Raw genomic sequence first — 13,741 nt, forward strand, 5'->3', positions numbered from 1 at the left:
TAATGATGCCTACTCCATTGCGTGCACTTACTTTTCCTGTATACCAAAGTTTGAAACCTTGAATATCCTTAGCTCCTTCTCCACGCCATTTTGTTTCTTGCAAGCAAAGGATATTAATTTTCCTTTGAATCATAACCCCTACAACCTCTACAGATTTACAATTTAATGTCCCAACATTCCAAGTACCAAATCTAATTTTGCTCTTATGGACTAACTTCTTTAGCCGCGTGCGTCCAGAATGACGCGGTAGCCCTTGCTCATTTAACACTACATCCGGGCGCCGATGCAGCGGCTCTAACTCACTTATCACTGTACTCGAGCCATGCAGCGCGTTACTTACGGGCAACGACCTAGCATTAACATTATAACGTCTATTGTCCATGTTCATGATAGATTCAACAAATTTTTACATTGGCTGTTGATGGCCTAACACAACCCTCCTCCTTTACCCGGGCTTGGACCGGCTATAAACATAGGCGGAGTTTGGTTTCACTTTATATAGTTGCTGGAAATTTTCTCCAATACATTATAATTCATATAAATATATGTTTTATGTGTATTAAATGTGTCTTATAGTGGCTAAGCATAAATATGTTTGGTTGGTGTTTGATAAAATGTCTTGTGTGCAAAATTGTGCATTTGACATACCATAGGCCGAGCTACACTTAAAGTGAACTTAAGGGGAACTTTGATCACTTGCATCTAGCTAAAGGATTGACAAGGGGCTTGTACAAAATTATGCAAGGACTTGATTAATTGAATTGGTTAGGAAGGCACACTTATACAAAATTGTGTAAGGGGTTTAATTCGGTCAAGAGAGTAGAAGTTAACATAAACCTAACTAAAAAGAATAGATAAGGAATCTAGCATCTTGTAACTCTTGGGACTCTACTTCAGAAATGTTCCCATTTCCATTTCACTAGTCAATTAGGTTTTTAATTATATCTGTCCATTTAATTTGATTAGCTAAAATAAATCAATCCTTAGTTAGCTTAGTCCACTAGTTAGCCTTAATTAACCTTAGTTAGCCTCCTTAAAGAAGAATGACCTAGGTTGCCACTAGTACTATATTAGTGTTAACTTAGCTATTTTAAGGTGTAAGTGACATACGCTCCTATCGTGTCAGGAGAATAGGAAGAGCAGTCTCATCCATGAATATAAGACATTCAAGATGAAGGACAGTGAAGCAATTAAGGATATGCAGGCTTGATTCACCTATATAATTAATCATCTGATTAACCTGGGAAAGACCTATACTCAAGCTGAACAAGTCAAAAAAAATATTTAAGAGTCTCCTTATAGAATGACAACCTAAAATCATTGCCATTATTGAGGCACAAAGTGTCTCCATGAACTCAATAAGTTGCCATTTTTAAAAGCCTTAAAGAGTATGAATTAACTCTTCAATAATACAAGGAAGATATGATCAATAAAAAGAAAGTGATTGCTCTTAAAGCTGAAGAGGAAGAATGAAAAGAAGAGTCTGATAAGGACAAAGAGTTTAAGATGATGGTCAAATGATTCAAGAAGTTCTACTAGGAAAGAAGAACTTTAAAAGAGGCTTAACTAAAAAAAAGACCAAAAAGAGCCTCTCATATGCTACAAATACAAGAAGCCAGGACATATCAAGTGGGATTGTCCACAATTGTAATATCCTAAATTTCAATCTCAGGAATTACTTGCTAATGAGGAGTAAATTAGTAATTAGTGGATTGATTGTGGTTTGGATGTTGAGTTAATAATTTGTATTGTTTGGATGTTATAATGATAAGATTGAAGGGTAAAAAGGCAATCTGAGGCATAACGTGTGAGCACAAGTGAGATTGAACTTACTATGCCATGTGTCATAGTGGAAGTTGCATGCATCAGTGCATTGTCCAGCAATCACTTAAAGCTAGCATGAACAACTCGCGAAATTGAAAGGGAAAGAGTGGAAAACATGTTTGGAGAGGGGGAGGAGTCCATCTTTACTAGGGCAAGCCATTATTTGACTATCGAGAGTCTGCTCTGATTAGTAATTTGCTATGTAAGTATTGCATAATCCTAAGCTTCAATTCCACCCCATTTTCATGGAATTTCATCAGTTGAGAAATCAAATCATAAAGTTCTAAGGTGTTGTAATCTAAAAGAAAGGTTTAAAATGGGCTATCAAATATAGAACTAAGGTTTTGTGACTGGTATAGAGTTAAATAGTTGAGTTTTAAGGATTTAGGCTTAAAATAGCCTAAAAGTTAGGTTAAAAGGATGAAATTGGTTGAATAAATGAGTTAGAAGGTTGTTATGGTCATTTGAATGGTTTATAGGGCTAATGCCTATAGATAATGGACGTATGAATTCAAAAAGTGTTAATTGAATCTTTTCATATGTTAAGGGATTTGATTTAGCTAGATCAATACCTGTGTTAAGTATTGAGAATTGACTGAGGGGGACTGTGTTGTGTAGATTCAGCGCCTATGGCATTGCTCATGAGAATATATGCCCCAAGGAGCTTAGTATGATTAATAACCCTTAACAGCAAGGATTAAAGGTAACTAGAGTAACCTTTTTACTTGTTTGTTTATGAAATTGTTTACAAGTATTTTAATATAACTATGTGTATTGTGTTGTGAATTGATAGAGTAGAAGCATTGTGAAAGTATATGCATACGGGTGTGAGAGTATTGATTGAAATGAATTTGAGGTGACATGTGCATTGCCATGCATTACATCCGTGAGAATACCTTAGATTATGGTAGGTGAATGTGGCCCTACTGTGAGGAGGTCCAGAAGGTCTTGATGATCAAGAGCGTAGAGCTTGACTCTTCCAAGATAGACCTAAGAGAAGAATCCTAATGATGCAGAGCGTAAAGCTTAACTCCACCATGATAGACATAGGATATAGAATGATTCATGATGTTACCCTAGACTAGGGTAGTGGGTCATAGTCCTACTCTGTATAAGGCTATAAAATCCTAATGATCTAGAGCATAAAGTTTAACTTCGCCATAACAGACTTAGGAGACCACCCATACACGAAGAGGATTACTTGGTCTGAGTAGTGGTATAGTGGGCCTTGTTCTATGTGACTAGAAGTCCTAGTTCGAGTATAGAGATTACTCTGCTAAGTAAAACTAGGAATGCATTAGCATGAGCATAACGAGATTGATAAGAATGAATTCCTATATAAGCATATAACATCGCTTTTGCTGAAACACATGCTACTTTATCTATTGTTTATGATTTTGCTTGCTAACTAGTAATTAGGATTACCTCTAAGTTAATGGGATATATGTCTCACTCTGTTACTTTTATGCATAGGTAAAGAGAGTGCGAGAAGGCCAAGAAAGGAAGCGAGGAAAGAATAGCCTCACTTGGTAGTGGTATGACTACATTTGTGTAAATGAATGTATAGTGAGTTATAATAATAGAGTTTACAACTAAGATACAAAAATGATTGTGTGTTAAATTGTGATGTGAAACTTACTTGAATATATATATATATATATATATGTATGTATGTATGATATTGCATCTCACTGAGGGTGCCCCAGTGAGAGGGTACAAGGGTAGGCCTAAATGCTAATCAAGTAAGAATATGATATTATGTAACTTGTTTCACTTGTATATATGTGAATTGATATGATGATTATGTGTTGAATGTGAATTGTGTATGTGAAAACTTAACACAAATGGCAAGGTGGAGCCTCATTTAGAAGAGTCGAGTATATTATGATTCCCGACCATAGCGAAACCCCATATGTAAGAGTCAGTAAGTTGAAAGTAGAATGAGTCTAATTATATATATGAATATGTGTTGTATGTGTATTCCTCATATAAGTCCACAATTGTGTAAGGTGGCATTGAGAGGCCAAAATGGGCAATTGATGTGATATATGTGGTATCAAGTGTCAATCAGGTGTATGTGGTCCTTTTAGACTTAGTTCAAGGCTCAAAGTGGTTTTATGGAACAAGGAATGAAAATTTAGCACTTAAAGTGTAAGTTTTAAAAGAAAAAGTGACTTTTTACACCCTAAGTGTTCAATTTTAGATCAAACCATCATATCAAGTCCAAACTTATTCCATTAGCTAGTATATGTTATAAGCATCATGTGGGTGCTTGAATTACTCCCATCGGACTTCATATTTAGAAACGGTGCATGGCGGAAATTTATCTTTCGAGCTATCAAATGACAGCAAAAATTACTGCCATATGTGCCACGGTGCACGGTGTGCCTGCTACAATGCATGACATAGGCAAAAATAGAGCGTGTTGCTCTATACCACATGCCGTAATGCATTTGGTACACATCACGGTACATGGCCCTTTTTAGGGCTAAGGAATTGTGTTCTGTTGAGTCATTTGTCTACATTTGTGCTTTCCCTAGTTTGAATATATATTTTAAGAAGTCAAGATCCCACGATTTAAAAACAAATAAATGGTTATTACTATGATTTTGATTTATTGATTGTGTGATTTGGAATGGTTTCTTGGATAGAGTTAGGACTTTACAACAATGGCAAAAGAAACAAGATGAAGAGAAGAAAAAAGGGAAGCCCTAGAAGAAAAAGAAAGCATTTGCTTCTTGGGGTGATAGTTCTTCAGAGGATGAAGAAGAAAAGGAAGAGCATGCAAATCTATGTTTGGTAGCACAAGATAAAGATCTATTTAAACCACAAACAAATGAGGAAAACTTTGATCTTTTACAAGCTGAATACAATTATTCTAATTAATTCAAAAACAATGTAAATAACTTTTTCATGCCAAGAAAGGAATTTCTAAGTTAGAAGATTAGTTAAAAACCTCCTCTGAGAAGGAGATATTTGATTAAGATAAATTTGGGTCATGTGCTAATTTCTTATCTTTACAATCTCAAAATGATATCCTAAAGAAAGCTTTAACTAAGTTTACTTAGGTTACTAAACATTTTAATTGGCTCTCAAAGGTGTATATATGATAGGTTAGGAATTGGATATAATCCTACTACCAACACTTCTCAAAAGAAGCCTAAAAAGGTAACCAGATATTACCATAGTTATTTTAAATCTTATATGCATTCCTTTAGTCCTTTTACTACTTACTCTTATTGTTTTAAGAAAGGGCACCATGTCCAATCTTGCCTTCATAGGAAAAATGGCATTAGAGACTCCTTAAAATGGATTTCTAAAAATTACAATGTTTTGAGGCCTCCAACTAACAAGAAAGGACCCATAAAGAAGTAAGTACCTTAAGTGAAATGACCTTCACTTATAAGTATGCCTCACTATCTCTAAAAAAAGAAATGGTATGTAGACAGTGAGTACTTCAGGCATATGACCAGAGATCTTAACTAACTCATTAAACTATATGGGAAAGAAGGTGGTTATGTTACCTTTAGAGGTGATCATGTTGGAAAAGTCAAAAGAAGAAAATAAGTAAGAATTGAAGATGTACCATATGTCAAATGTCTCTTCCATAATCTAATCAATGTAAGCCAAAGTTAAGATAACGGAAACAAAGTCATTTTTTCCTTAAAAGAATGCATTGTTTAATGAAAGGCTAATGGAAAAATCCTTCTATATGCTGATAAGGACGGTTCTTTGTTATACTATTGATTTAATACTAAACCTTTTTCTCAAAGATGTTTTCTAAGTAAATGCGAGGAAAGTTATTTATGGCACAGATGCTCGACTTATATTAATAAAAGGCAGATTGCATGACTTTTGCAAAATGATTTGATCATTAGCCTTCCACCCTTCAAGTTTTGATCAAGAAAAAGTATGCCAAGCCTATCAATTTGGAAAACAAACTAAATCATATTTCAAATCTAAGGATTTTATCTCCTATGAAAAACCTCTTTAACACTTACATATTGACTTGATGGATCCTTCAAGAGTAAAAAATTTTAGTATAAATTTATACATTTTAGATATTGTCGATAATTACTTTAGGTTTACTTGGGCTTTCTTTCTTAATTCTAGGGATGACACCTTTTATGCTTTTAGTAATTTTTCCAAAAAGGTCCAAAATGAGAAAGGTATTTCTATTATGTCCATCAGGTCTGATCATTAAGAAGAATTTGAAAATGGCAATTTTATAGAATTCTACAATGAAAATGGAATCAACCACAACTTTTCTACATCAGGACTACCTCAACAAAATAGAATGGTAGAAAAGAAGAATAGAGTGCTCACTAAAATGGTGAGAGAAATGCTTAGTGACATTGGAGTATCACAAATATTCTAGATTAATGCTATGGCTTAAACTTAACAAGACTCCATACAAGCTCTACAAAGGAAGGAAGCCAAACATATCTTCATGCGTTTGGTATAAAGGTCTACATCCATAATAATAAGAAGGAGAACCTAGAAAAATTTGATCCTAAATCAAATGTGGGTATCTTTCTTGGGTATTCTAGTAGAAGCAAAGCCTATCGAGTATTCAACCTTAGAACCAAGATTATAGAAGAATCAATACATGTTGTATTTGATGAATACCCTATAGAGAAGAAGAAAGGTGATGAAACCCTAAGTCACCTCAAGTTACCAAGTTTAACTAGACTATAAAAGTGAATATCCTACGTCATTTCCCTAGAGAGCAAAGCATTTAAATCATTGTTCAGGTACTACAAGTTAAGATGGATTTTTAAGAAAGAAAACTAAGTCTATAATGCAACAATAAATATGTATGAATTTCTATTTGGAATTTGATGAAATGAATAGAGATTATAGTGAGCCCAAGTCAGATTTCTTAACATTGATCATTGATTTCTAAAATTATATCAACATAAATCTTCCTAATTAACCTAACATGAGACACTTGAAGCCTTTAAGTGTAGTGTACCATTAAACTTAATGGACACTAATGAGTTTAGGTTAAGGGAATTTAGATTTAAAACTATGCCCAGCCTTGTCCTACACAAATTTTAGATGAAAACTAATAGAAGAAAAACAACTTAAGACAAATTCATATAACTTATATGGATCTAACTTAAGTTTAACTATAAACTTGAACAAGAATAAGAAAGAACTTATGAAATAACCCTAGAACATTAAGCTATCATAAATTCCAGTTCTGAACATGGCATTAAAATCTAAATCCAACATTCATATCCTTATCAAATTTGAATTAGAATTCTAAAATCCATGACTAAATGAAGTGATGAATCTGAAATCCACTATGAATCAAGAAAAGAACATGAAATCAAGAAAGTGAATGAAGATTACAAATCTAAAAATCTCATAATGTCAAGTCATCCTTTTTGAAACTCTAAGTGATTAGCCTCTCATGTTCTTCTTCCTCAACTGAATTGGACTTTGAACTTGAGAGAACATCTTTAATCTAGAAAATTATGCTTGCTAGATGTGAAAATCAAAGCTGGAATTGAGGTTGGAATGAACGAATTAGGTGTTGGATGGAGATGAAATGAAAGAAATGATGCTGGAAAAAGAATATGTGATGAACAAAATTTGGAAATTGAGGAGAAGAGATAAAGAACAAATTTGGACAGACGAAAAATGATGAACTCGAACTAGAATTGATCAATATAAACTAAAGTGATGGTGATAGGGACGCGGAAGCAGAATCGTGCTAGTTTAGGGACAAAACCCTGAAACAACAAAAACACAAGAATAAAAAGAAAGGGACGAAATTTATGACGGAAATAAAGAAAGGTATGAAGTAAACAATAGGATAATAATCAAGGAGAAGATCCTCTAGAGCACCTGCCTCTAGGAACCTCAACCTTCGAAGACACCACAAGAGTTGATCACGCTCTTAATCACGTCTGTTTCTCACACGGGATACCACTACAAAGCACTAAGGCTCACAAGAGTTATAAACTCTAAAATGAATAATTTCATTCAACTTCTGTGTTGTTTACAATAGGGAGCATGCCTAATTTATATAGGCTCATAGAAAAATATTTCCTAAAATTAAAACCCTAATTTCCTAATACTAAAAGGAGAAATAGTATAAAATAATGATAAAATATTCAGCCACATAATTTAGGAGATGTGATCCTAAAATTATGGGATTACAAAATTTAGAAATTAATATTATAATTAATTCTAACCTTTGACTAGACTCAAAATAGAAAATCAAATCAAAGGACCACTAAAATAGAAAATAATTTAGGAGACAATCAAGGGATCATAAAGGATTTAAAATCACGCCACCCTTGACTTCTTTACTAGGGTTTCATGCCTCCTTGCTTGCAAGAGGCTCAACTTGTAGTTTTCCTTGCATTGGGCTAAGGTTTGCATCTCTTGGGCTTAACTCTTCATGAGTTTGGATCTTAAATACATTATACACGTATAGATGCTCTCCTTTGGGCTTGAGAGGAGTGCCCCAATGCTCTCCAAGCTCTTGAACTTCTTGCACAAGACTGAACAAGGCTTGCTTCATGGCTTTGGTTCGGGCTCTTGTCATTGGACCTCCAATATGTTGCAATGGGTCTTTAGGTACATTGGATTGGAAGTATTGGGCTCCTTCTATGTCACCATGCTCATGATTACCATCCTCAGGCTTCGTTGCCATTAATGCTATGTCACCCGTGCCATGGGGTCCATCATTCCCTCCCAGTTGGAAAGGATTCGTCCTCGAATCTGTAGAATCATATAAAGATAAATCAGAAACATTAAATATGGCACTAACATTGCCATAAGAGCTAGGCAAATCAATCTTGTAAGCATTATCATTAATTCTTTCCAAAACTTAAAAAGGTCCATCTCCTCGAGCTTAAAGTTTGGACTTCTTTTGATTAGGAAATCTCTCTTTCCTTAAATGTAACCAAACCCAATCTCCAGGCTCAAAGATCACACGTCTCCTGCCTTTATTAGCTTGCTTGGCATATTGCTCATTCTTTTGCTCTATGTTTGCTTTAACCTTAACATGTAAGTCCTGCACAAACTTAGCTTTTTTCTTGCCATCAGTATTAGCATGCTCAAAGAAAGGCAAAGGTAAAATATCAATAGGAGATAATGGATTGAAACCATAAACAATTTCAAATGGAGAATAAGAAGTAGAAGAATGAACAGCCCTGTTGTAAGCAAATTCAATATGAGGTAAACAATTCACCCAATTCTTTCAATTCTTTTGAATTATTGCTCTTAATAGTGTAGTCATAGTTCTGTTAACTACCTCAGTTTGACCATCAGTTTGTGGATGAGCAGTAGTGGAAAAAAGTAACTTAGTCCCTAATTTATGCCATAGGGTACGCCAGAAATGACTAAGAAACTTCACATCTCTGTCACTCACAATAGTCTTAGGTAAACCATGCAAACGAACAATCTCTTTAAAGAATAAGTCAGCAATGTTAACAGCATCATTAGTCTTAGCACAAGCAATAAAGTGTGCCATCTTAGAGAACCTATCAACAACAACAAATATGGAATCTTTGTCTGTAGAAGATTTAGGCAATCCAATTACAAAATCCATAGAGATATATTTCCAAGGGTGAGAGGGGACAGGTAAAGGAGAGTAAAGTCCATAAGGTTGGATCTTAGATTTTGCCTGTCTACATTTAATGCATTTATCACAAATAGATATAACATCTTTCCGCATGTGAGGCCAAAAGAAATGATCAGACAAAATAGCCAAAGTTTTATCTACACCAAAGTGTCCCATCAAACTACCACTATGTGCTTCCTTAGTAAGCAACTCACGCATAGAACAAATAGGAATGCATAATTTATTTTTCTTAAAAAGAAATCCATCAAATTTAAAGAAATCACCAGATCCATGATTTTCACAAGATTTCCAAATATTTTCAAAATCAAGATCAGTTTTATAAAGATCTTTAGAATCTCAAAACCAAGTAATTGAGCATGCAAATAGGAAAGTAATGTATACCTTTGAGATAAGGCATCAGCAACGATATTTTCTTTACCTTGCTTATGCTTAATCACATAAGGAAAGGTTTTAATAAATTCCATCCAGCGAGCTTGTCTCTTGTTTAACTTACCTTGAGACTTGAGAAACTTTAAACTTTCATGATCAGAATGAATGATGAATTCCTTGGGCCACAAATAATGTTGCCATGTTTCTAAGGCCCTCTTTAGAGCATAAAGCTCTTTGTCATAGGTGGAATAATTAAAGCTGTGCCGTGAAGCTTTTCATTAAAGTAAGTTATGGGCTTAGAATCCTGCATTAAAACAGTACCTATACCAATACCAGAAGCATCACATTGAATTTCAAATGCTTTAGAGAAATTAGGCAAAACAAGTAAAGGGGCATTAGTCAATTTATCCTTTAGGGTTTGGAAGGCCCTTTCTTGTGTTTTACCCCATTTAAAGGTTGCATTCTTCTTAACAAGTTCATTAAGAGGGGCAGCAATGCTAGAGAAATCCCTAACAAATCTCCTATAGAAGCTTGCTAAGCCATGGAAGCTTCTTACTTCACTTGCATTCTTAGGGGTTGGCCATTCACGAATAGCCTTAACTTTCTCCTCATCTACATGAATTCCCTGTGATCCAACAACAAATCCTAAAAAGATAACAGAGTCCATGCAAAAGAAACACTTTTGAAAATTAGCATATAACTTATATTCCCTCAAGATGTCAAACACATTTTTAAGATGATTCATATGATCAGTCAAAGATTTACTATAAATCAAAATATCATCAAAGTAAACCACAACAAACTTGCCTATAAACTTTCTAAAAACATGATTCATTAATGCCATAAAAGTGCTAAGAGCATTAGTCAAACCAAAAGGCATAACTAACCATTCGTATAATCCAAATTTAGTTTTAAAGGCAGTTTTCCATTCATCACCCTCTTTCATACGAATTTAATGATAACCACTTCTAAGATCAATTTTAGAAAAGATAGAAGCACCATGTAATCCATCAAGCATATCATCAAGTCTAGGGATAGGGTAACGATACTTTATAGTGATTTTGTTGATTGCTCTACAATCAACACACATCCTCCAAGATCTGTCTTTTTTTGGCACCAAGATAACAGGAACAGCACAAGGGCTAAGGCTCTCACGCACAAAGCCTTTCATCATCAATTCCTCTACTTGGCGCTGGATCTCCTTAGTCTCTTCAGGGTTAGCCCTATAAGCAGGCTTGTTTGGAATAGTAGCTCCAAGCAAGAAATCTACCCTATGCTGAATTCCTCTTAAGGGAGGAAGTCCATCAGGAATTTCATCAGGGAATAGATCTCTATAATCCTGCAACAAAGAGACAATACTAGAAGGCAAAGTGGGGTCAAAAGTATTAGTAGAAAAACAAATATTCTTGAGAATTACAATAAGGGCTTGCTCACTCATCAAAGCCTCTTGAATCTTACTTTTCCCACACAATAATATTTTTTTTCACTATTTTCCTTCACTCCCACCATTCTATTTTTTTTCTTTTCTCACCTTCTCACCACTCTTTTTCCTCTCTTTTGATTGATTTTCAAGTAAAGTAATACTCTCTTTCTTTTCTCTCTCACTCATGCCACAGTCAAGGAGATCTCTCCTTTGCTTGTAATCTTGAGTAATCTTTAGTTGATCTTCATAGGCTTGGATGGGCCTAAGAGGATTTAATACAACAGTCTTGCCTTTAAAAGGCACCTTGTAACAATTTCTAAAACCATCATGAGTAGCCTTACTATCAAACTGCCAAGGCCTACCTAATAACAAGTGTCCAGCAAGCATATAGGCTACGTCACATAATACATCACAAGTATAAACTCCAACAGAGAAAGTAATCAACACTTGCTTAGAAACCCTAATTTCAGCAGAATCATTCAACCATTGCAATTTGTAGGGCTTAGGGTGTGGAATTAAAGGTAAAGATAATTTATCTACAAGTAAAGTACTAGCGACGTTAGTGCAACTACCACCATCAATTACCATGCTACACACTTTCTCTTTGATGAAGCATCTAGTGTGAAAAATATGCTCGCGTTGCTCATGTTCATCATCCTCCTTTAGTTGAATATTGAAAGCTCTTCTTGCCACCAAGATAGAGTCAACTACACCATTGCATTCAAGCTCATCATTTGATTCATGGGAGGTAGAATCATCATCAACATTATCAGCATCATCTTTATCACTTTCATGCACACTATCATAGCCACCATCATCTCTCAAGATCATAACCCTTTTATTGCTACAATCTCTCGCCATGTGGTCCACACCATGACATTTGAAACACTTAATAGGAGAAGTGTTAGATGAATAAGAAGAAGGTTTAGGGTTAGAAGTTTTACCCTCATACTTGGTCTTTATTTCTTCCTTGGCTTGGGATGTATCTTTGGCTTTAGAATCCTTCCATTTGGAAGTTGTCTTGGAGTCTTTCCAAGAGGACTTGGAACGTTTGTTCTTTTTTCTCTGCTCCAACTTTATAGCCTTGTGTATGAGCTCTTCCTTGTCCACAAAAATGTACAAGTCAAGCTTATCTCTCAACTCTGGCCTTAAGCCATCTATAATTCTTGACATTGCTTCACGTTCATTTTCTTGAATGTTTGCACGAAACTTCAAGATATTCAACTCGTGCACATACTCCTCCACTGTCATAGATCCTTGAGAAAACATTCTCAATTTTCTATTCAGCTCTGTATAGTAGTAGTTAGGGACATAAGCCTTTCTCAAGTACCTTTTAAGCTTCTCCCACGTTTTAATGGGCTTTTTCCCAAGTTGGCTTCTTTTGTACGGTAAATCTTGCCACCAATAAATAGCATAGTCAGTGAAATTCAAAGAAGCAGTTTTTACCTTCCTTGACTCAGACAAATCAAGAGTCATGAAGATTTGGTCCATCTTCATTTCCCAATCAAGGTATTTTTCTGGATTGTTGCTACCCTTGAATGAAGGATACTTTACTTTTTGGTCCGGTAAGTCAACACCACGCTTTAAGGATTTCTTTCCCTTAGGAGAAGGGGGTTCTTCATACTCCTCATCATCGCTGGGGATCTTATGCTTCTTTCCTTTAGAAGAGGAAGTCTCCGGCTCATCTTTATCCTCTTTATGGAACCTATGATCAAGTTCCAAGCGAAACTGCTGCAACTGTGTTTTGATAAGTTCTAAAACAGAGTTCATATCAATACTAGGGGATTCATACTTGTTACTCATGTTCACAGAAGCACTAGAAACCATATAAGATAAAAATAGGTCCTCACACACACAAACTCACGTGTTTACTCTCAAGATAAAGTCACTCGTGTTTCACAAAAAAAAAGTAATGGCTTTTTTTTTATGATGAAAAACACACTTGCCTTTTACCACTCACTAAGCTTGTGGATAGAATCCAATAGTGAAACCCACAAATCAAGAAACTAAGGAACAATCAAGTGAATATCTTCTAAATTAAGGAAACTAGAAAACAAGCACAAGGTGAAAAGAGGATTTTTTTTTTTTTGCAATTTTGAAACAAATAGGAAAGCAAAATTTTCAAATAAAATTAAGCTTGTTAAAGGAAAAAACCACACGTGACAACAAAAATAAGAAAGAAAGAAATAAAAGTCAAAGAATCAAATACTTAAAGACAAAAATAAAATAAAAGAGTAGCACAAATAGCAAATAAGAGAGTAGATAATTTGAAAAGTGCTATCAAAAATTAAAAATAAGAAAGTGATCAACGTATAAGACTTTCTTATCACCCAAGTTGAATTTTCTCTTTGGGCAACCTCTTGGTGACTTGGAGTTCAAGAATAGCTTTTTTTTACAGTCATAACTCACAGCAATATATTTTTTTTGTAAATTTTTTTTTGAATTTTTGGATTTTTTTCTTTGTTTTTTTTCTCAACACACTAACGCTTTTTTTTGCCTTTTTTTTGCACGAATTTCTAGGT

The sequence above is a fragment of the Prosopis cineraria genome, unplaced genomic scaffold (genome assembly GCF_029017545.1).
Source record: "Prosopis cineraria cultivar Desert tree isolate PC_DT_omini unplaced genomic scaffold, ASM2901754v1 PC6, whole genome shotgun sequence".
NCBI classification, from domain to species: Eukaryota; Viridiplantae; Streptophyta; class Magnoliopsida; order Fabales; family Fabaceae; genus Prosopis; species Prosopis cineraria.